The 26,229-nt window shown below is 35.1% G+C and overlaps 1 protein-coding gene across 10 annotated transcripts in view; it reads left to right on the top strand.

Annotated features, from left to right (window-relative positions):
• Positions 1-26,229, top strand: part of DLG2 (discs large MAGUK scaffold protein 2) — a 2,177,398-nt gene that overhangs the window by 532,117 nt on the left and 1,619,052 nt on the right. The gene's annotated exons all lie outside the window — the stretch shown is intronic.

Genomic DNA, 26,229 nt, shown 5'->3' on the forward strand with positions numbered 1-26,229 from the left:
GGGTCAAATTAAATTATTGGAAGAGTCTTGAGGAAATGGGATTAAGAAATGAACTAAAAGGTTTAGGCTAAGCAGAAGAATGTTCTGCAAGACCAGAGCAAAGATGGAGAGAATGGAAGAGAATGTGCAGTTGAGGATGGTTAGGGGAACTCATGATTGATAGCCTGTCTTTTCTCTGTAAAGTAGAAATTTATGTCTTTTGAACAAAGAAAAGAAAGAAGAGATGTAATAGGAAATCTAGAGAGAGAAGAAGAATTAGAATAGGTGACATGGAGAAAATGATAGATTCATTCATAGATTACTGTACAACAAACTCCCAAGGCATTCTGCTCCCCTATCCAGATGTTCTATCATTCTTGCTTCTTTTAAGATAATTCTCTCAGTGGTCTCATTTAATCTGGCCTATAAAACACAATTATGTTTCTCCCATTTTTTATTTGGTGTCTGTAGGTAGGCCTAATTGAAATTAGGTGATAGAAATTTTTGTAGTAGAACCAATCAGATTGGTCATATAGATTTCTCCGTATGTATTCCACAGTATATGAGTGAGAAAGGGAAAGGTAGATGGTGGAGGTAGCCCAAGATTGGGGTTTTAGCAAGATAGGCCTGATGATTAGATAAATGGACAAGGCATGGAAGGAAACAGTATAAAATAAATTTGGAAATATGGGTGGAAGGCATTTTATGGAGAGCCTAGAATACCAGGCTAAGGAGTTTTTATAAAGTTATTCTAATAGACCATAAGAGTTACTTATCGTGCAGTTTCTCAAGTTTCAAATACAAAACCTAAAAATGCAGTGCTAGTCATTTCTGAAGTCCTGAATTCCTTTTTAAATTGATGTATTAGTCTTCACAACACATCCTTCATAGATACTTTTTTTCATAAAAGCAATCTGGGTAACTGCTACATAAAGTGTCAGAGTAACTGAATAATGCTCTTTTAAATAGTGATTCAAATGTGCTCAGAAATTAATATTTTCAGATGGATCAAAAGTTAGATAAAGAATCATCAGTAGGAGATGATGTTTATTAACATAAAATGAGGTAATAAAATTGCTTCAGTGAGAGAAATTGTGTTTACTCAACAATCACTACTGTTAAAAACAAATAAACAAAGGCTACCAAAATCCAAACCCACTGCAGGGAGATGAATAAGTGATGGGAGAGTTTTTTCTGTTATTTTTATCTTTTCTAACTTAGAGTATTTCTTAGTAGGAAGGGCAAAACATGATTTGCTCACACAATTTGGGTGCCAGCCAAGCATAGAATGGGATCATTTCTGGATATTATTCAAGGAACAGCCACTCAGATAATTATTTTCTGAGAGGTTTTTCTGGTTCAAGGAGAATCTAACATTCTTCTCATAAACTTTAACCCCATTTACCAGAGCAGAAATTCATTCACTCACCAAATATTATTTCAAGGAACATGTATTACATGCCCAGACAGGGACATTTACAGTTGAGAAGATATGAAGCTCAGCCTGCATAGAATTTCCAGTCTGATTTTGAGATGATACAAATGGAGATATGTTAGTATAGTAGAGGACACTATGAAACACAGTATAATGTGAAGATTTAGGGGGGAAATTATTTCTGACTGAGGGAGAAGAGGAAAAAACCAGAGATGACTTCATGAGATAGCATTTGACTTGTACATAAAAATGCATAGTTATTGAAAATGCAGAGACAGGAAGGGAATGCATTCCAGGTATAAGAAACAGTTCAGAGAAAGAAGCCTTTTTTGGTATCAGGATCATATCCAAGATCACCTAATCCAATCATTATCTGAAGCCTGAATCTCCCTTCAGTGATTCGACATTAACTTATTCATTTCAAACTTACATGTCACTACCTCCTAAGTGTTAGTGTAGAGTTAAATGTTTAACAACTGGCTCTTTGAAAGAAAAATAAAAGTAAGTTAAATACACTTAGAAAAAAAATAAACACCCTTATGTTCCATCTTAGAATCATTGATTCTAAAGCAAGAGAGCAGTGAGGGCTAGGCAATGAGGTTAAGTACCTAAATTTCCCAAAGTCACACAGCTAGAAAGTGTCTGAGGTCAGATTTGAATCCAGGACCCCCTATCTCTAGGCCTGGATCTCAATCTACTGAGTCACCTAACTGCCCCCATCCAATAGACTTTTAAGTTTAATAAGCATTGTTGACATTTCTACACTACATTTTAAAGCCTAGAATAAACAATAAGTAAAGTTATTATTTGTAGTAATTGACAGATTCTGAGATTTAAGTACTTATGCTGAAATTTTAACAATAGAAAAGGAGGTATACGTTTGCACTAGCATTTCCCTGACCCTGAGAAAATTTAAACTATTCTGGACAGCTCCAATTCCTATGTTGATCCCAATTCTATATTGAGCTAAAATCTGTCTTCTCTTTAATTTCCATCCATTGATCCTGTTTCTGCCCTTTGGACCAGGCAGAATAAATCTAATCCCTTTCCCATATAGAGAAAATTCAAATATTTGGTGATAGTAACAGTGTCTCCATGATGGTTTCTCTTTTTAGGCTAAAAATTCACAATTCCTTTAATTAGTTTTCTTATGACATGATTTAAAGTGCTCTCCTAAAATAACTGTATAGTGCACAGCTTATCAATGTGCTGTCAAAAATGTATGTCCTTGATTCTGAACAGAATACACTAGAAGCAGTCTGACCAATACATCATCCTCTGGCTACACTGTGACCTTGAAGTGCACTAGAATTTATGAAACACTAGTGATAATGTCTTCTGTCCTTTCTGAAGGGACCATTGTAACAACTCTCCTTCTCTTATGTTTATATAGTGATATCACATTTGCAGTGTTTCCTATAGGCTACTTTGGTTTTCCTTCAGTATCACTTGAAGTTTCTTTTCTTTTCTTTTTTTTTTTAATCCTTCCCTTCCATCTTAGAATCAATACTATGTATTGCTTTCAAGGCAGAATAATGGTAAGGGCTAGGCAATGGGGGTCAAGTGACTTGTCCAGGGTCACACAGCTGGGAAGTGTCTGAGGCCAGATTTGAACCCAGGACCTGTATCTCCAGACTCTCAATCCACTGAGCCACTCAGCTGCCCCCTCTAAGTCTCTTTATGGTGAAGATCTGACTGAAGATAGTGAATTTGAGGAAGACTTCATGGTGAGAGTGGAAATTAGCCTAGGCCAGAAAGAATTCATTTGTAGTCAATAGGCATTCTAGGCAGAGGGTAAGGTGTGTTAACACTGAGATGGAGCTGAGCAAGGGATTCTAGGGAAGGACAGAAGAAAAATCTAGCTAAAAGATTACAAGTAATGTTTAGGTTTTTTTAAAAAATCTGTGATTTAATCAGTTCATGGAACTTCCCATTGGGAATGTTCTCTACCAATATAAAACAAGTTCTCTGACTCTCAGAGACTTAAATAAGGGCCTGGGGCAGTGAGTAGTTAAGTAACTTTAACTTGCCTTGGATTAAATGGTCAGTGTATATCTAGAGCAATAGTTGAGTCCAGAACTATAGGTATGGCTTTTATCTCCTGTGCCAAACTGTTTCTTTCATTGCCAGATGATTTGGAAAGAGAAGTTTGGACCAGACTTCAGAGTCCAATGTTGATCAATCAAAAGAAATGGCATTTAAAACATTCTGCCTAAAAGTTGCATTTTGGGGTGGCAAGGTGGTTCCTGATTTCAAATCTAGCCTCAGACACTCACTAGCTGTGTGACCTTGGACAATTCACTTTACCCTGTTTGCCTTAGTTCCTCATCAGTAAAATGAGCTGGAGAAGGAAATGGAAAACCACTCCAGTTTCATTGCCAAGAAAAACCCAAAGACTTGTGCATGACTGAAAAATGACTGAATAACAAAATAACAAAAGCTGCATTTTGAGGGACCTGATCCAAGATGCTTTCCTTTTCAATACTACAGCTTTTAGTTTGTCAAGGAGCCCAATGCTTTATACAGTGATGCTTAAAACTTAAAGGGAATAAGAAGGAATCTTCCTACAAAAGAGCAATACTGGCTTCTTTCATGTCTGCTGCTTCTCCAACTTTATTTTGTGCGATAGTTCTCAAGCCAATAAATGTTGATCAAGCACAGAATATATATGAGGCATTATGAATGGCAAACTGGGATACAAAATCAATTCTATTCAGCAAGCAGTTTCTTAAACATCTACAGGGTTTGGGCCTTTCCTCTTGTGAGGAAGGTACTCTTATTATTGCCATTATACAGATAAGGAAATTGAGGCCAAGAGGCAAATAGTAAATGTATGAGGCAGGATTTGAATCAAGTCCTTTTGTTACCAAGTTCAGCCCTCTATCCACTACTCAACCTCTTAATCTCCAAGTTTGAAGATGATGTTAATCATCATCACCATTGACATTTGCATATGGCATTAAGGTTTGCAACAGTTGGTAACTTACTTGATCCTTACAATAGCTCTAGCTCAAACCCAGCTACTGAGAGAATTCAAACCTCGGCTTCTCTGGCATCAAACACAACACTCATTCTTCCGTTGGGAACTCCTTGACATTAGATTATAATCTCTTTGAGGTCAGAGATTGTCTTTTGCTTCTTTTCTATCCCTAGTGCTTAACACAATACCTGGTACTGTAAGGGGTAAATTTAGGGTTGAGACTGTATGTAAAAATTATTGGTCGCCAAGGATTTAATTTCTTAAATCCTAAATGAAACACTCAATTCAGAATGGAACTTTATGGTAATTAATTACAATAGGAGGAAGAAATTAAGAGAGAGAGAGAGAGAGAGAGAGAGAGAGAGAGAGAGAGAGAGAGAGAGAGAGAGAGAGAGAGAGAGAGAGAGAGAGAGTGTTAATTTAAACTGCTCGGGCTCAGCTGAGCCTGGCAGGAGTTCAAGGCCTTGGCCAAGGTGGCCTCCCCTGAGAGTCAAGGGAAAAGGGAGTCAGTCTTATCACTCACCACATGACTATCTCAAGGAAGCTGTCTGAAGGAGCTCCTCCAGGATCAAACTGACGCCCAGCCCTCTCCACAGGAAGTGACGAGAACTCCAAAGGCAGTTCTCCACCTCACTTCCTGCATCCTAGTACATGCCAGTGTAGTGTGGGTGTGTACATTCCTGGGTGCTAGACTAACCAAGATGGAGAAAATCTAAAACTCAGTACCCAGTAGGCACTTAAGAAAAGCTTATTGAAGCACTGACTCTGTGTAGTCATGGTGGTGATATTAAATACAGGTACAGAGATAAGCAAATATAAGATGAGGAGGAGAGAGAAACCACTGGGAATTAACTTAATTGTTTATATAATGAAAGACAATGTGACATAGTACCTAGAAACTGGTGTCCACATTAGGAAGATGTAGATTCAAATCCTGCCTCTGAGGCATATTGACTGTATGCCACTGGGCAAATCACTTAACCTCTCAATGCTTTAAGCAATCCCCTGAGTCTATAAATTATAGCAACATTCTCACCTTGCAACGGTAGAGGGGATTTCCTCACTGGGAGAGGGAGGTTCATTAAAATCTCAGGTCCATTCTCTCTTTTTCATAAAATAACTCAGTGAAATTCTTTCCTAGCAGTAATGGGTTATTTGTAGATTCTGCAGAATGCCTATCAACTGATCTTCCTACTGTATTGGGATGACAGGTATTACTAAAAGGATGACTACGATATAGCATCCTTTTAGTAATTGTGGCAGGCTATATAGTGACTTTTCCTTCAAGTACCTGTACCCTGGCTGTCCACTGAGAATCTGGGAGGGCAATCTTAACCTCTACCATTTAAAATATAAGATTAGCATGCCTGCAAAAGGCTACAGAGGAGCCACTGATCATTATCACATTCCAATTAGAAGCAGAGATTAAGGAGCTGATTGTGTCTGAGACAGTTTTGCTATTTGCCAAGTTGTATTTTTCTCTACTTAACTTGAAGGCAGCCATAGATTATCAGTAAACATGTAGTGCTTGATAATGAAGCTAATTTAGTAAATGGATGATAAGGACTCTTCTCTCTGAGGCTTGTCTTTTTGCTAGAATGGAGCTCTAAAAGAGCCGGAGACCTACGAGCTCATTTGAAAAAGCACATAAGTAAAACCCTGATGCCTTTGAAGATGACCAACCTTTGTGTTTTCATGACAAACCTGTGAGCCAAGCATTAGGGTAATCACTCAGTATGTTTGTTACCCAAGCAAAATCAGCTCCAGTGCCTCCTTCCACATATAACCCTTTGTGATACCTCTAATTGTTAGTGGCCTCTCCAGTAAATTGTTCTAATTAAAATTGTTCTAAATTTGTTTTGCATTTCATTTTGCATTTAATGTATTCATGTCATTTTCTCCAAACTCCTCAATAGAATGTAAATTTCTTGAAGGCCAAGATCTTTTCATTTTTATCTTCATATCTTCAGCTCTTAGCATGGTGTCTTGCAAAAAATGCTTAATCCATATTTTTATTTATTTTTTTAAACCCTTACATTCCATCTTGTAATCAATACTGTGTATTGGTTCTAAGGCAGAAGAGTGGTAAGAGCTAGGCAATGTGGGTCAAGTGACTTGCCCAGGGTCACACAACTGGGAAGTGTCTGAGGCCAGATTTGAACATAGGACCTCCCATCTCTAGGCCTAGCTCTCAATCCACTGAGCTACCCAGCTGCCCCAATCCATATTTTTTAAATGAATTGAATTTTATCAAATGTACAACTTATATTATTATACCTGTCATCTTGGAGAGTTGGGATGGGTGGAAGGGAGAAAGTATAGATTGTAAAATTTGATAAAACAATTATTAAAAATTGTATTGACATGTAATCTGGAAAAAAGTAAATGCATTGGGATAGGGATGGGACCTGTAATTTCATTATTAAAGAGAACTGTCACTGGGGAAATTAACTTACTAATGTAGGGTGATACTTTCTCTGTAATTTATAGTCTTAGAGAATGGCTTAGAACACAGGAAGATTAAATAACTTGCCAAATTTCCCCAAATCAGAATGTGAACCCACACCTTCCTGTCTTGGAGACAAATTATCATCTAAATAACCAAAAGAAAGTACAGTGAAGTTTTCTTTTTCATGATACTTTATACTTACTTATCTGTGAATGATTATTTATACTGTTTTCCCCCTACCCCCAGAGTGCTGGAACATGGTGTTAGGTAGACCTGACTTTGAATTCTGCTTAAAATAGTAATAAGCATTCTATTAAAATCAACATGTTATGAGGATCAAATGAAAAACTGGGTGTCACAAACTCAAAACCCATATCTAAACCTTTAGCAGAAAATTTTGATATATACTGGATACTCTTGGAGTAAACTCTCTTGGTAGAGTATAAATGAATGAGGAAGCAGTGTGATGGAGTAAGAAGAACACTGGAATGGGAATGAAGGTATCTGGGTCTAAGTCTAAGCTCTGCCCATAATTGGCTGTGTGACTTTGATCAAGTCACTTTTTTTCTAAACCCCATTTCCTCCCCTATAAAATGGAAGTTTAGGGAGAGCAGATGTGATGATGTCTAAGGACATTTCTAATTCCTATATTATGTGATTCCTTGAGATATTCAGGTGTCCACACAAAGCTCCAAGGAAATATCTAAGGTTCTTCTCAAAACTAACACTTTAATTTAAAGTCCATGTAGTACATTGCATTTGAAATGGAATTAAAAAAAAAAAAACCTCGAGACAAACAGAAACTCAACATTTTTTTATGAGCCAAGTTCATTATACTGTGAATATTCCATTCATTGGGAGTCATATTATTTGAGAAATATAAAAATTATATTTGGAATTTCATGGAGTCCTCATTGAAGCCAAAAGCAATATACCTATTTATTTTTCCAAAAATAAGTGTATGTGTTCTTTAAGATGTCTACTTAAAAAAAAAATGATCCCATTCTAAAGTTCCCCACAGCCTAAGAAAACATGGTCACTTTCACTGTTTCTATATTTCTTTAAAGGAAGATAGTGTTTTATTTGTTTTGCTTTGTTTACTTTTGCCTTCACTTTAGGTAGTTTATTTGTGATGTGGACAAATTATTTTAATCCAGAAAAAGGCAGCCCCAGATTACAGATAAGGATATTCCAAGTGTTTTGTGGTAAAAATTAATGGGAATGATTAGTTCAGCATCAAGGGCTGACATCTTCAGTCCAGGTTTCTAACCTCGCTCATTTTAAGAGAGAAAATAGGACAGAGTATCAAGATTTTTTTAACTTTTCTAATCTAATATAGCTCTTTGTTGGACAAAACAGACACCATTCTGTCTCTGGCCCAGTTCTCAAAACCATTCTAGCACCACCCAAGATGGATAGTTCCCCATCCCCTGATATCCACAACCCACAGTTTCTATAGGGTATTCTTTCAATGTGCATCTACTATTCCTTACCTTGAAATACCCTCTGTCTGTGGCAATCTGACTCATCCAACTATTTCCTGGCTACTCTTCCTTTAAGGATTAGCTTAAATGATCCCCCTCTTCCCTGAAGCTTCTTCTGATACTCTCAGGAATTATCTTTCCTTGTATAACACTTTGTGTCTTCCTTATTATTTTCTACTTTTTAACAGTTTCTTAAAATATAAGCCCTAGTTCTCCTCATTACTATATCTTAAATGTAGGCATGTATTTGATTCATTTTAGTTTCTTCCTGCTCCTAGACACAAAGGTGTGTACATAGTAGGTCTTTAGAAAATATTTGTTGCATCGAAATTTCTTTGATATTCTATTCCTTGGTTTCACTGTGCATTATGTTCAGATCTAATATAAAGTTACCACCTGCAGGTTTGGGGGAAGAAACTGGCAGCCAGTGGGAGCTCAATAAATGTTAATTGGTTAATTACTCGAATGATGCTATTTATTCAATCATTCATTCATAAAGCCTTTCTGGACCTCCTATTCTAGGCATAGCAGACTGTGCAGGAAATACAAAGAAGTAGAAGCCTTCTTTTTTCTCTACTACAGGAGTTCTTAATCTGGGATCAATAGATCCCTTGAGGGGTCTGGGAATTTGGAAAAAGACATCTTTATATGCACTAATATATAACTGAATTTTAGCATTTCATTCAATTATCCTGAGTCAGAATTCATAGGTTTCATCTGATTGCCAAAGGATTTTGAGTTTCAAAAATTCAAAAACTCCTTTTCTATATTAGTTGAGGATACATGGCATCCTATCTATAAACAATTAAACAATAGTGCAAGAAAATGCTTATATGATAAGATGCCATAAATGACTTGGTAAAAGATGTATATGTTCTTGAAGTCAGAGTGACATCCTATAATGCTCTTCACTGGGGAGTTGGGAAACCTAACTTTCAACTCTGATAATTACCAGGTACTTGCTTTTGGATAGTCACTTTTTTGATCCTGTTTCCCAATTTTTAAAATTAAGGAGTTATAATGGATGATCTTTAAGCTTCTTGCAACACATTATATATATATATATATATATATATATATATATATATATATATATATATAGTTCATTCTGTGAGTCCAAAGAAAGGGAAATGTCTTAGGGCAAGGTTGGTTGGGGGCAAACTCCATGGATGTAATGAGAAGTAAAATAATCTGAAAGATGAGTATTCTGTAAATAAGTGGACTTAGTATGATTGTAGCTTCATGTAAAAAGGATAAGAGTTACCATAGAAAGACTGAGGGGGTAGTTAGGGGATATACAATCTAAAGAGGAGATTTCAGTTTAGGGAGTAATGGGAAATATAGGTAGAAAGGATCCAGATGTCCTTGAGTGCTTGACTAAGGAATTATATTTTTATTCTGTAAAATGGTAGGAAACCATTGAAGGATTCCTTACCGAAGAAGGAAAGGCACAAAGTTGTATTTCTGAAATATGAATCTAGTTAGTAGAAACTGGAGGATGGATTAGATGGTAGAAGTATTAGAAACAGGAAGATCAGGTAATGGTCTAGACATAAATTGATGAGCATCCAAATTAAGATAATGGAAGCGGGAATAGTAGCAGGAGATAGATATAAAACATCATGAGGGAAATATTGACAGCTTTTGATGACTGACAAGAAAACTTAAAGAAGACTTCAAGATTTTGAACTTGTTCAATAATTATAAGTTCCAACTTTAGTTATCTCCCTCCACTTTATTTTGTTAAGGTGGGAAGGGCTTTATAATTTTGAAGATGTGGATTTTAAATAAATTCCAACAAAAACAAAGATAGCTCAGCCACTTAATTAACTTATCCTTTTTCTATACTATCTGCCCTTTCTTGTTCTTGATAATAGAGGAATGGTGTGCTTAATGGTACTCAAAAATGCCCACTTTGAATCCTTTCAACTAGTGTATATCTCAATTATCCAAATGCAAGAACCACTGTGGATTGATAATTAGACACTAAAATCTAATTGGATTACCTCCGAGATCATTCCTGATAGTAATTTAACCCTCTACCAGATGTCAAGGCCATATATTACACAAAGTTTCCTAGTGCTCAGACCAGAATATAGTGTGAAATTGCTTATCTCCTTTGTAAGTCATTATGAATTTGTATCCTGATATAAAAAAGAGCCTTAATGTTCTTGGGAAATATACTGCTTGGTGTGATGGAACTGCAAACTAATGTCTATAATAACCATCTAACTTTAAAACTACATATCAGTGCAGCATAGTATGGGAGAGAAGATAAATCAAATTGGAGCCATTATACCTGAGTTTGACTTCCCATTCAGGCTACTTACTACCTGCATAAACTTGACCTCAATTGGACTCAGTTTTCTCATTTATAAAAAGAATATATTGTGCTGGATGATTTCAAAGGTCCTATATAGTTCTAAATCTTACAAAATTAATATTTTCTCCATGAACATAGAGAAAGTTATATTGATAACAGATTTAAAAAATAATCTAGTTTTTGAGCACTCATATACCCAGAGAACCTTCACAGGCCTGGACCAAGGCATAATTTTGAAGTAAATGTTTTAATCTCAGTGATCTCTCTATCCCTTTTCTTGCAACTCCTCCTTCACCTTTTCTGATTATTTCTATAGAATTCCCCCCCACCCAGGCTCCAAAACCCCATCATTACTATCCTTCTCCTTTCAAAAGTGCCAAGAGTCACCCTATCCCATCCAACTCCACTAAGGGCTACTATCCTGGGCACTGACCCAAATTCATGACTTTCAGAACTTTTAGATATTCCATTCCCCTTCATATGTCATAGAATCTTATAGTCGAATATGACCTTTTAGTTTATTTAATCTCCTACTTGATAGATAAATCTACATTTGGATAATGCTCCTTTTTAAGAAACCCCTGGCTTTAGATTTTTCTTCTAAAAATAACTATCTGGGGGCAGCAAGGTGGGCCAGTATATAGAAAGCTAGGTCTAGAGATAGAGGATCTGGGTTCAAATCTGACCCTGGACACTTTTAGCTATGTGACTCTGGGAAAGTTACTTAATTCCCATTGCCTAGCCCTTACTGCTCTTCTGGTTTGGAACCATTACACAATATTAATTCTAAGACAGAAGGGAAGAGGTTTTTCCCCCCCCTTTTTTTTTAAAGAGATATATTATCCAATCCAAAAAAGCTCCAACTTATCTTCCCTGCTTAAAGTCATATAGGTTTGGAATAGTGTGAAATGATGTAGTTAGACTTAGGTCTCCTGAATTCCAATACAATGCTCTGATTACATATGGGGGCTGAATAAAGTTCTATTCAAAGTTATTAATATATTTACTTGATATTTTCATATCCTTAAAATTTTACAATTTATTAAAATTGCTTTGTCAGACATATTTCACCTAATATTATAGCATTATAGAGAATCTGGTTTTTGTATCAAATATTCATAGATGTCACTTCCTTTTTTAAAATTTTATTTAGATCATTTTCATTTGGTTACATGATTCATGATATTTCCCACCCCTCTTCTCTCCCACCCTTCCAGAGCTGACAAGTAATTACATTGGGTTATATATGTATTATTGTTCAAAACCTATTTCTATGTAATCCATATTTGCAGTAGAGTGATCTTTTCATATCAAAACCCTAATTATATCCCTATCACACTACATGATCAATCATATAGTTTTCTAATGCATTTCCATTCCCACAGTTCTTTCTCTGGATGTGGATAGCATTCTTTCTGATAAGTTCCTCTGGATTATCCTAGGTCATTACATTGCTGCTAGTAGAAAAGTCTATTACATTATATTGTGCTACAGTGTATGAGTCTCTTTTTGAGAAATTCACCTGGTTTTTCTTTTGCTCTGCATAAATCCCTGGAGCTCTTTCCAGTTCACATGGAATCCTCCAGTTTATTATTTCTTTGAGTACAGTAGTATTCCCTCACTCTCAGGTACCACAATTTATTCAGCCATTCCCCAATCAATGGACACACCCTCATATTCTAACTTTTTGCTACCACAAAGAGCCTGGATCTAAAAATTTTTTGTATAAGTATCTTTCCTTATTATCTCTTTGGTGTACAAATCCAGCAGTGGTATGGCTGGATGAAAAGGTAGGTATTCTTTTAAAGTCCTTTGCACAAATTTCCAATTGACCTCCAGAATGGTTGGACCAATTCACAACTCCAGTTGTAAATTAGTGCCCAATTTTGCCACATCCCCTCCAACATTTATCACTTTCCTTTGCTGCTATATTGACCAGTCTGCTAAGTGTAAGGGCAGTACCTCAGAGTTGTTTTTATTTGCATTTCTCTAACCAGAAGGGTTTTAGAACACTTTTTCATGTGTTTATTGATAGTTTTGATTTCTTTATGTGAAAACTGCCTATTTATGTACCTTGACCATTTGTTGATTGGGAATAGCTTGATTTTTTATAAATTTAACTTAGTTCCTTATATATTTGGGGAATTAAACCTTTGTCAGAGAGTTTTGTTATAAAAATGTTTTCCCAATTTGTTGCTTTCCTTCTAATTTTGGTTGTATCGGTTTTGTTTGTCCAAACCCTTTTTAATTTGATATAATCAAAGTCATTCTTTTTACATTTTGTAATGCTCTCTATCTCTTGGCTGGTCTTAAATTCCTTCCTTTCCCACACATCTGACAGTATACTGTCATACTATGTTCACTTAACTTATTTATAATTTCACTTTTTATACTTGTCATTTACTTAAGCCATTTTGAATTTACCTTTGGTATAAGGTATACAATGTTGATAGAAATCTAATTTTTCCCATATTCTTTTCCAATTTTCCCAGAAGTTTTTGTCAAATAGTGAGTTCTTGTCCCCAAAACTGGGATTTGGGGTTTATTGAACACTATCTTACTGACTCATTTACTCCTAGTCTATTCCATTGATACACCCTTCTGTCTCTTAGGCAGTACCACATTGTTTTAATTACCACTGCTTTTTAGTACAGTTTAATATCTGGTACTGCTAGGCTATGTTCCTTTAATTTTTTTTTAGTTTCCTTGATATTCTTGATATTTTCTTCTTCCAGATGAACTTTGTTATATTTTTTCTAATTCTGTAAAAAAGTGTTTTGGTAGTTTGAAAGGTATGGCACTGAATAAGTAGATTAATTTGCATAAGATTGTCATTTTTATTATGTTAGCTCATCCTATCCATTAACAATTAATGTTTTTCCAATAATTTAGATCTTGTTTTAATTGTATGAAGTATCTTGTATTGGTACTCATATAATATAATTCCTATGCTTGTCTCGGTAGGTAGATTCCTAAGTATTTTACATTGTCTAGAGTGATTTTAAATGGAGTTTCTCTTTCTCATTCCTGCTGCTGAATTTTGTTGGAATGGATCTCATTTTCAAAATGTGTTAATATCAATTAAATGGGATACATGTCTACTTAAATTAGAAAATATATATTAAGTACTTACTATGTACAAGATATTGTATTTGGGGCTGAGAATACAGATGAACCAGAGATAGTTCCTATCTTCAAGGAGCATATAGTTTACCAAGAGAAACAAGATAGCTTTATAAGTAACTATAATTGAACATATTATAAGAGCATAGGAGGTGTTCAGCTCAAGGATTGTGATGAATTTAATGAAAGAGAAATAACTTCCAGGTTGGAGGATTCTGGAAAATCTCATGGTATCAGGGTCATCTAATCTAGGGCTGAACAACATGTTGTATCTTAGCAGATGGATATGTGAAGACAGAGCATATTCTCTGCATAAGGGACGATATGAGAGAAGGTACGAACAGATAAGAGGTATTTAGATCCATGAGAAGTTCCATTTCACTGAAAAAAATTATTAGGTGAAGGGTAATCACATATGATAAGACAGATTAAAGACAGATTCATGAATGCCGGGAAATGGAATTTTGAATATTAAATAACTTTGCTTTTTCTTTTAGTTCTTAGTTTCCTCTTTGGTAAAATGAGGTAATTAAACTGATTTTCAAGTTTCTTCTTCTTCTTTTTTTTTAAACCCTTACCTTCCGTCTTGGAGTCAATACTGTGTATTGGCTCCAAGGCAGAAGAGTGGTAAGGGCTAGGCAATGGGGGTCAAGTGACTTGCCCAGGGTCACACAGCTAGGAAGTGGCTGAGGCCATATTTGAACCTAGGACCTCCCGTCTCTAGGCCTGACTCTCAATCTGCTGAGCCACCCAGCTGCCCCCTCAAGTTTCTTCTTAACTAAAAAAAAAAAAATGGATACATTGACTTTTCAGGATACCAACATTTTTTTTTGTTTATGGCAGGTCCATGGCCTGAGAATAACATTAATTGAGAGTTAGAAGGGTCTTTTGAGGCTATCTAGTTCAACCTATATAGCTAAATGAGCATCTCCTTTCTCACAATTAGCAACAGGGCATACAGCCTTTGTTTGAGTTTTCCATGATGATCACACAGTAGGTAGTAGAAACAACTGCTTTTCCAGGTAGCCTGTTCTACTCCTTGATTGCTCTTCTTGAAGTGTGGAACTTCCACAAAACAGCATAAGAAGAATTTCCAAGACAAAGGAAACCGCTGTGAGAGAGAAGAGGATTCAGGGACCAGAGGATCACTAGCAAATTGAGTGCTGAGACTACCCATATACAACCCTATTACTTAGGACATTTCATCTACTTCATTGTCTTTATTCAAAACTATAACAGACTGGTTAATATATGTGTATATATATGCATATATATAAGATTATTATTTATACACTAATATGTGATGAATGCATTTTATATGATATATCATACAAATTATATGTGAGTAGATAAAGATCGGAGTGTCAGTGGGATTGAGAACATAAGGAATGAAGCAGTTGTACAACAACCTTATTTAGAACCTTCTTAGACACTTGACTCAGAAGTTTTTGGATTATTTCCTCCTTCCTTTTCTTATTTCCTCTCCAGTTCTTTTTCAACCTCTCCCCCCCTACTTTCTCTCTGTCTGTCTGTCTGTCTCTCTCTCTGTCTCTTTCTGTTTGTCTATGTCTCTCTGTCTCTCTCTCTGTGTATCTCTCTCACACATACACACACATACACACACACTACACAGATAGGTTTGACTTGAAACACTTGCATTTCTAGTATTGATCTAAATTCATTAAGTACTTTTAAAAGGTAATACTAGTGATAAAGCATGACTTTAATTATTGCTTATCAATTTTTATTATTAAAACATAAATATAAGTGTAAGAAACAATTCTGATAACCAAGATCATGAAATCAAAGCACTAGAAAGGATCCTAACCATTGTCTTGTGCAGCATGTCAGATAAACAATCATTCAAACTCAAAATTTCAGGAATGAGGATTTCACTATCTAATGAAGATCTCTGTTCCATTGCTAAATGGCTCAAATTAATTCACTATTCATTCAACAATCATTTATCAAGTTATCAAAGTGGGAAAAGCCTTTCCTCAGTGCACTGACAAAAGTTTTTTCCCCACCTGCTGTCTTCTCACCCTATGAGTTTATGAATACTTTCAGTGGGATAGAGACACCTGACACACAGTAGATACTTGATAAATACTGAGAAGATGATCATTTAATTAGTTCTGCCACTTAATTTTTGTTCATAGATATTGGGCTTCTTTGTGTGAATACCCCCCCTTCCTTTTTAATGAGCAACTTCTAAGAAAGTGGTAGGCACCCCAATGAGTCTTCTTCCTCAAATACCCTGCTGATTCCCCCCCCCCTTCTCATACTATCTTCCTTCCTTCTGGATCCAAGATAGAGTAATTTGCTTTAGCCCATCTTGAAAGCAGATGTGGTCTGACATTTTTCTCAGTTTCTGCCAGAGAAACCACAGGACTCTGTGCTAGACAAATTGCCTGTGTTACACAGTCAGCAAAATAGCAGCCTGTACACATGCCCCCATCTAGGTGATGTGGCACTGCGCTGTGGGGGTGGGGAAAGAGCACAAATGCTGGGCAGTTAGAAACACATGATGAGTCGTCTTGGCTTTTATTTTTATGCTGCATGAGATTATATTTTGGAACAACAGAAATGACCCAATCAGTAGAGGAGTTTTCCTAGCATTTATCAATTATTTCCTTTGCATATATTGCAAGCATAATAACTTACATTTCAATAGGTTCAAAAATTCCTTACCTCATAAGAACTCTGTGACAGAATTCAGCAAGTGGATAGATAGACAAGTAGATAGATAGATATGCTCTCTAAGAGAGTGAGAGAGAGAGAGAGAGAGAGAGAGAGAGAGAGAGAGAGAGAGAGATGGTGTTTCATAAATAAGGAAACTGAGGCAGAAATAAGTTTTAAAACTTGCCCTGGTTCCTATAACCTGTAAGTCTTGGGATCAAGTTTCCTTTCTTGTCCTAACTCACATTTACGTAGCTCCTTAGACAGGTTTTACCTTCGAAAAGAATTGCATTTTTATAGTAGGACCCAAACTCAGTAACTATTTTTACAAGGTAATACTGGTGATTAAGCAAGACTTTTAACTATCTTTTAACAGCTTTTTGGTTATTGAAAATATAAACAGAATAGTTTATAAATTATTAAGTTTGTCCAGATTTTTCTCACCTATGGTGTACATAGTGAATATTTTATTCATCTCAGAGATGGTACCTATGGCTTTTCCATAGTTACATAGTTGGTAGAAAATGTGTAGGATAGCAAAATTATGAAATTAGATCTGAAATGGAGCATATTCTTTCCCCTAGGCTTCAGGATGTTAATGACTTCTTTCAGGCCACACTGCTAGTAAGAGAGCCAAAATTTGAACCTAAATTTTCTGACTTGACATCTAGCATTCTTTCTATGGTAACACATTAGTTCCTTTTTGGCAGTGTAATTCAAACTAACATCTGAATTGATGTCAGAAATCTTTCAACTGTACGCCAAACAACTCCACAAATAAATGACATTAGAAAATTCCACCTTCTAATATGCAGGTTGTACAGGAGATACAAAGAAGTGGAAGCCTTATTTTTTCCCATGATTCACTTAACAAATTTATGGATGACCAAAAGCTAGAAAGGAAAGAGGATGAGAAGGAAGGAAGGAAGGAGGGAGAGAGGAAGAAAGGAATGAAGAAATAATTTATTAGATGTTTCACAAATATTTTCTCACTTGGTCGTCACAATGTATCTGGGAGTAAGAAGCCAGAAAATCTCTAGTTTATCAACTGAATAAACTGAGGTATGCAGCAATTAAGTGACTTGCCTAGAATCATACACTTTGTAACACTCTTAGCAATGATTTGAATTAATAACTTTTTAAAATCTCAAGTTGAGTTCTCTATCTACTGTGCCACCTGTTTAACGCATTGGATAATGAAGTAAGCATCCAAACGTAGCTAACAGACTAGAATAGTAGGTTGAATTTAGTGATATGAAATTTAATCAGTTTAAAAGTGGTCTTATACTTACCTTTTTTTAAAATGTCTTCATAAGTAAATAAAAGTGAGGGAGGAATAGTTAATTAGAAATTTGTCTGAAAAATTTAAGAGTTTTAGTGGATTTTAAGATAAATATCAGTTAGTAATGTGATATGGCATCAAAACAAGTTAATATAGTTTCTATAAATTAAGGTGATAATCCCACTCCATAATGGTTAGACCACATTTTTATCACTTTACTCAGCTCTGGGCAACATATTTAGGAAGGACACTAATAATCTGGGGAATGTCTACAGTAGGGCTATCAGAATGGTGTCAGGTCAGTGAGTATGTTTAGTCTGAAGAAGCAATTTCAGTGCGGAGGAGCACAGTAACTAGCTGAAAGGTTGTTACCTGGAAGATGGATTAGACTTGTTCTGTTCCTATTTAGAGTACAGATCTAGGGGGGAAAAACAAAGAATTTACAGAGAAAAAAAATGGGGCAAATTTAGTGTTAAATTTAGGAAAAACTTTTTAAAATTACAACTATCAAAAAAAACAAAACAAAATGGGAAGTAATTGTTCCTCCTTAATCAGATTTTTAAATTCAGAGAAAAGATGTCTTCTTTTATTTGATTTTTTATGATAGGGATACTTATTTTGGTATGAGTTATATTATGTAGTCCTAAAGGCCCTTCCACCTTTAAAATTATGGGATCCTAAAGTTCTATAAATATTAAAGGGAGGGGAGGATAATGTGACAGAAGTACTTAAGTATTTAAAGGGCTATCATGTATAAGTGATAATATAAATAAATATTATTATATTATATATTTATATTACAAACACATTATTAAACAAAATAAGTTTAACCCAGGAGAATCAACTGGAGCACCTTGTATGGAAGAAATGCATATTTATACTTAATGTAAGGATAAACCTCCTAACCAATGGAATTATCTCACAATTTAATGAGATGCTTAAGAAGGTTGGGGGACTGGTGTGTGTAGGTCAACTTGTGCTGGAGAGGAAATTGTTAAATTTTCATTGTGGCCATTTATACCTGGGAAATTACCAAATCTTATAAATCTGAGCTTGATTTATTACTTTTGATTGTAAAGAGTTAAGAAAAGTGATAGAGAAAATATTAATAATGCAGATTAAACTTAAAAAATATGTAGCACATACAATTTTTGAGAGCCAGTTATTAAAATATTTACCTGTCTACCATTGGCTTTTACTAGAGATCTTCAAAGAAAGAATGGATGACAGTTATTGAAGATGTTGGAAAGGAGAACTCTGCCCAAGTATACTTCATAAGATCTAGAATGACTCTGAAGATCATCTAATATCTGAGATTCTTTGGTTCTTTAATTTGAAACTATGATTTTATTTTTCATTGGTTCTTAGTTATAAGGAAGAAGTCCACAGCTCCAGTTAGGGAAAACCTTCCTTATAATTAGAGCTAAACAGAACTGGAATGATCTACTTCTGGATATGTGACCTCTTCCCCAGATATCTTCACATAGAGATGAGGTAACCACTTTTAAGGAATGTTGTAGGAAGAAAAAAAAAAGAATGTTGTTGGACTAATTCCTACTTAGCTACAAGATGGCCTTGATGTCTTTTTATGTTCCTCGCACATATGAAGTTGTAGGGGGGATGGAGGCCTTGAAGGATTGGTAAGATTTCACAGAGAGAGATGAGTAAGGCATCCAGCATTTGAATGGAAAAATATGATGTCTTGATGGCATATGTTTCTGGAGGACTTTGTATAGCCAGAGAATTTATATAGACTTTGTGAAGCCATTAAGAACATGGAACCATAAAAATATGGAGTATAATCAAACAATAAGAATCAATACTATTTGAACATAAAGTATAAGTAGAATGGCAGTGAGCTTAAGACCAAAAGGGATCTTGGCTCCAAAGGACCAAATAGACTGGATAATAGCAATAATGTTAACATTGAAGAGAGAAAAAGGATGGTAATTCTTGCAACACAAATAGGGAAGTTGAGAGTAGGACTGAAATTTGAGAGGAAGAAAATGTGTACCATTTTGGATATGTTCAATTTGACATGCCCATTGGGAATCTATATGAAGACTTACCAGGTGGTGATAGAAACCTTTGAATTATTAAAGAATAGATACTAGAAAGAAAGTTTTAGAGCCATAGGGGATCATAGAGGCCAGCTCAACCCTTTCTTTTTAAAGATGAAGAACTGACACCAAGAGACATCAAATAGGAACCAAATTCTTTGTTTATCCTATTTTAGGGACAACATGCTTTTCTTATGACCCAGAAAGCACAAATTGTAATATAGAAAGCCCTAATGTTTCTAAAACTTTCAGAGAACTTTTGAAGGAGCAAAACACTTTAAAAATTAACCATTTTAATAAAAAAAGCTTTCCTATATTTATCATTAGCATCTTTGGCTTTATTTATTTAAAGCATAATATCTATAATTTAAAATATTTTGATGCCCTATGTATATCATTGTGAATATAAATACAAAAGAAAGTACAGAGAAAAAATGGTGGAATCAACCCCATTCCCTTAGATTGATCACATCTTTTGTCACTAGCAACCATATAGACAGGATTGCCATGGCACAGAGGAAGAGAAAGGTCAATGATCTTTCACTACTCCTCAATGGTGTCACAACTTCTTGAGGCAAGACCTGTAAGAAGAAGACCTGTAAGAAATTATTCTTTGTTGAAAATTCCCATGTACATTTATCAGCCTCAGTAACCAATAAGGAGACTGAGTGATGAATTATATTTTAATGAAAGCTGGCCACCCTGGAGCAGGCAGAAAATATTTGCAAATGTTGCAGGTAATTGGTGATAGAGCCTTCTGATGTTGAGAATAGGGGTTAAGAGTCATATATATTGTTTGATTTTTAAAAAATAACCTAGTTCACTTTTATTAGCAGATTATTTGTGGTTTAAACAAGTGGCCTGACCTTTCTGAGCTTCATTTCCTGGAAAGGCAAAAAGACTTCAGTGTTCCTCCTTCATTTTAATAACTACCATTCTTTTTAAAAAATAAAAATAAAGTTCCATTTGTATCTTGCTGTGGGAGAAACCTTTTTTCGAAATACCATGCACCTTTTCAAAATGAAAAGAATAATATATGAACATTACCTCAGGTAGAAATCTGACTTCCCTCCTGCTTGTTACATTTTGCTTCATATTTCAATTTTAAAATAAACTTAAATATGTTTGGAACTTAGAAAAGTGCCACCTATCTCCTTTTAGATGGACAAAGGATTTTAAACTGTGTAATTAGCATAGTAAGAAAAAAGCATTTTTTTCCCTCAAAAACTATATTTAAATAGGAGGAGGTAAGGGGAAAAGAGCGTTTACCAGCTACATTCTCAAATTTTCTTTTGTGCCAAAATCTACTTGAAGAATTTCAACTTCAACCAACAGCTTGGCTTTAATGAGGCATATGTAACCTTTGACAATAATATCTTCTAGTTGTCATGGCATTGTATCATAGATATAGTGTTGGAATAGATCTTAGAGATTAACATCCTCATTTTAAAAAGAGGAAACCAAGTCCCAGGATTTAAGTGTTATACTCACAGTTGCATAGATAGATAATGGATCAGAGACAGAATCTGAAACCATGTCCAAGATCTTTATGCTCAGAACTTTTTCTGTTGTATCACATTGTTATTACAACCTGTTCAATAAATTATGTATGAGGTGACCTGCCCTTTGAGGAAGTTAAGGTCCAAAGTAGAAGTCTACTTCCTCTCTCTCCCCACTCCTAACTTAATGAGAATGCTAAGAAGGATCATTATTGTTCTCTGATTTTTTTTCCTATCAATATTTTTGTACCACCTTTGGCATCCTACTTCTTAGACCTTCTTCTGGTAGTTGATAGCAGATGTATCAAGCAGAGAACAATGGAAATAAACACTTGCTTATTGATTTAAAATTGTAAGGAACTTCAAAAGCCATATTGTTAACCATATTTTACAACTTATTTCATAGATGCAAAAAATTGAATCCAGACAAGGTCATTGATTTGCTTACCATTAAATAAGTAGAAAGCTTGCCTGATAAGTAAGGCTTAGATATAGATTTTTTTTTTTTGAGTTAAGGAAGCAAGATTTCAGTACTCATTCAGTTGCTTACTACTTACATGACTATGGGCAAGTCATTTCACCTTTTTGTATCCCTGTGTAGGATGCTGGACCTGTTCATCCATAGAATTACTTCTAGCTCCAAATCCCTATGATTGGGATTATTTTCCTTTGAGAAGAAATTGGCAAATAATGATTCAAAATGTCCAATTGTTTCAAACATCCTTTATTTCTTTTTCTTGGCTTCTGACTCTGATCCAGGTTACAATCCTTCTATTGTTCACTAGACCATCTTCATGAGTTGTGAATGAAAAGTTTGTTATCCTGTGATGAACATAGTTATGAGGCTCTCTGAACTTAGCCAAAGAGGTCCTTTCCATATGGGAAGAACCTATCAGACTTTACATTATGTCAACTTAACCACTGAGAACACAGTGTCTTCTGCACATTACAATAGATTTTGGTGAAGTCGGTGAACAAGCATCAGGGGAGGAGAAAGAGACAGAGACAGAGACAGACAGACAGAAGCAGAGACACACATTAAGTGAGGTAATGATATGGGGATGGAAATAAGTGAGCAGAAATTTTTGAAAGCCTTTGTGAGAGCTCACTTTTTCTAATAGGTTAGAGGCTCCTAACTATACCACATTTTCCCCAAGTATGATAAGACTATAATTTTTGTTGTAGTACCTACCTCCCCAACCAGACCTCTAATTCCTATGCTGAGAATTCATTACCTATAATACTTCTTCCCCCTCACCCCTATTTTCTATCTCTTATTCTAAGAATAGTAATTAAAGTAATATGACTGTTGTAGCTAGATTCATTGTTGTAATTTTCAAGGGCTTCTTCTTAATATCTCTGACTTCATCCTTCCCTGGACACCATTCCTAGATATGTGTTAATACACCCATATATAAAATCGTTAAAAGGAGGAATTGTGCATCTTTTGTATTGAGACATCCAATATTTAGCACAGTACTTGGCACATAGCTCTTAAATGCCTGAGTCATTCATTCTTGCATTTCTTGGCCATATAAATATCATTACAGAATATCAAATTTGTAATATCTTCAACTTATTCAATTACTTTTCAGCTCAAACCCATTGCTTTTAATCAATGTAAGATTGTTTCAAGACCAAAATGATTTACTATTGTTGGCCAAACTGGCAATACCAGAATGAATATAATCATGTTTATATATGCTTATGGAAAGATATGGATCGTTTTGTCTGTTAATTGAAGCAATTTTTATAATTCATCCCCTATTAACTTGGGTAACAACAAGCCATCAATCTTACTATTTGTACTGGGAAAAAATGATCTGCCTATCTCTTTGGACCTGAAAAACAAACAAATATCCCAATATAGAGTCAGAAGTGAAAGACCTGGAGAAATAATTTACTCTAGGCTTCTGTGTCCCAATAAATCAATGTTTAAATCACCAGAGAAATTGTTAAGCAAATCTAGAGATTAAGAATTCACAAATTTCCATTCAGTTTTGTTCAACAAGTACCTTGAGAATGAAATTCTTCTCTGATGCCTCATCTTGGTATAAAAACTCTGGGTCTCTCAGAGGTGGTTGCCAGTGTTTCAAAAGGAGTTCCCCAAACATGAAGGATTTCAAACACAAGTCTAATGATGAACTGTGCATCTGTATGTAAGCTGAAGTTCAGAGGAAAGGATCTGGACATGTTTAAATTGGAGAAGAAAAGATTTAGAAGGATAGGGAATAGTTGCATTCAAATATTTATAGGTCTGCAAGAAAGAAAAGGCATCTGACTTGTTCTACTTGGTCTCAAAGAACAGAGAAACAACACTAGTCCAAGAAGCAAAAAGGCAAAACTAAATTTGATGTTAACAAGCAATGGCTAATTATTCTGTCCTAAAGATTTATCATCTGGCTAGGAAGGCTTTCAAGAAAATACCAAAGGATCACTTGTTGAGTGTGTTGATGAGAGGATTCTATTTAGGTATAGGTTGGACTAGACAGATGAACTTGAAGGTTTCATCTTACTTTGAAGTTCTAGATATACTTAATAGGTGACTAGTTGCAAGAGGATGAGTTTTTCATCCACATTCCAATTTTTATCTATTATGACAGGGTTCCTTAATGTTTTTCTATCACAGACTCCTTTGCTAGTGCAATGATACTTAGGGACCCCTTCTGAGAATAATATCTTAAAATTTATAAAATAAGATACATGGGAATACATAAGAAACTAATTTTATTGAAATGTATTCATTATGGTAAGAAAAAGAAAAGAACAAGAACCAGAAGTTCTCAGAACCCAGGTTAAGAACCTTATTTTATGGTATAGATGAGTTTTCATCTGCAGTGGTAGAGGGAGAGACCAAATGATATTGTCAAAGATACCTGGGGTATTGAAGTGTAAGCCTAGCATTGTGTTTAGCAATGTATAAAGAGATGAAAGACAATATCGGCATAGTCCTTGTCTTCCAGAATTTTATATTTGAATACATGTGCTTCTAGAAGATAAATACACACACAAATATTTTTGCATATATTTGTATATATTACTTGAAGGAGTAAATTAAAGCTTTAGCTTTGTTCAAAGTTCAGTTAAAGTTGCCTTCTACTTGAGACCTCTTATGATCCCCAGCTGCTCATATATTTTCTTTCCAACTCAATTACCTTGTATATACTTCATATGTATCTTGTATCTGCTTATATGTGCACACAGTTTTTCCCTGATAGAATATAAGCTCCCTGAAGGTTTGAATTGCTTCCTTTTTTATCTCTGTGGATTCTTAATATATGTCAATGTGGATTGATTGATTTAATATTGTAGTCCAAAATTATATGATTTAATTAGACCTTAGGGTGAAAGGGGTAGAAACAACTGAAAAATTAGGCAAAATATATCAATAAAAGTCCATTTTTAAAATAGTGGTTCTCATGGGGACCTGTTTTATTTCTACTGTGGTGACATGTAATTTATTCAACATTGTCAGGCAATAAAGTGTTTTACATAAGGGAAGCTTTAATATAATTGAGGATGTTTCCTTCAGGCATTACTCTTTTAAAATTCTAATCTTTTTAATGGAAAAATTGAAAATATAATATATATTTTTCTTCTTTCTTAAATTGTAATTTTTTTACTCAAATGGATCTGTGATCTTATTGATTTGAGTTCTTACTTCAGTGGTCCCAATCAATCCTGATGTCAACCTCTATGTTCCTTCTCTTCCTGGGTAACTGTTGTGGTGCTGCTCCCATACAGCCTTGTTTGCATATTAACTAAATACAGTAGAGACCTTCTTCTATCTTTTTAGATTCCGGGGTGAGAGAACAAATCCCAATCTTTCTACCTCTTACATTTTGCATTTGCTACATTATCAGAACACCATCTTTTCTAACAGTTTATTTTCTGGATGATTTTACTTATGCCAGTTCTTTCCCACAAATTGCCCTGGGTAATGTGATACCATCCACTACAAAGGATTATAGATTTAGAATGAAATTGAACTCAGAAATTGTTTAGTCCAGCACCTTCATTTAAGAGAGAAAAAAACTGAGTTCCAGAGCTTACACAGGCACAAAGTAAAAGAACTAAAATTTGGGCCCTGTCCAACTAACTCCAGTGTACCATATCTCCTCTTAGGTATCTTTCCATTTCCCTTTGAGTTACTTGTGTAGCCAGGTTTATCAGAAATAGAGTTCTGGAATTGGAGTCTGGGGAAAAAAAAGCTCAGTTTGAATCCTGAGACATTTACTAGCTATGTGTCCCTGGGAAAAGAACTCAACCTGTCTGAACTTCAGTTTTCTCATCTGTAAAATGGAAATAGTAATCGAACCTACCTCCCAGGGTTGTTGTGGGAATCAAATGAAATAACATATATAAATTTTCTATAAACTTTAAAGCTCTATAAAGGTTCCCTTTATAAACTTTAAAGGACTGTATTATTGTTGACTATGATCAACATCATAATGATTATTTTGATTCTTTGAAGATTGTATTGTTCTATAATAGAGAGCTATGTATGTAGTGACAATAAGAGGATGCTCATGTTAAGAAGTTGGGTTTTGTGCCTGGGAGCTGCTAAATGTAAGCTTTTTCTTCATGATGAAAATTAATGCTTGCACTAATAATATGTTTATAATACTTAACGTGATGCAAAATGTCTCCATTGTTACCATAAGGTAACGAGGGAACAATCAGAGTAACAACTACATTAACCATTCCTGACATTAACAGTAAAGAGGGCTGCTGTCTTCTTCCTCAGGGCATTCATCCAGAAATGGGACTTGACAACCTCCCAAGACTACTTAAATGTGACGACTACTCCTCAGTTCTGATGATTCACATGGGTACAAATGATAGTTTTGTAAGAAATCTAGAAAATATTATCAGAGACTATGATATCTGAGGCAAGGCACTGAAGACCTACTGGAATGGTTTCCTGGCACTAATA

The sequence above is a fragment of the Monodelphis domestica genome, chromosome 4 (assembly GCF_027887165.1).
Source record: "Monodelphis domestica isolate mMonDom1 chromosome 4, mMonDom1.pri, whole genome shotgun sequence".
Classification (NCBI taxonomy): Eukaryota; Metazoa; Chordata; class Mammalia; order Didelphimorphia; family Didelphidae; genus Monodelphis; species Monodelphis domestica.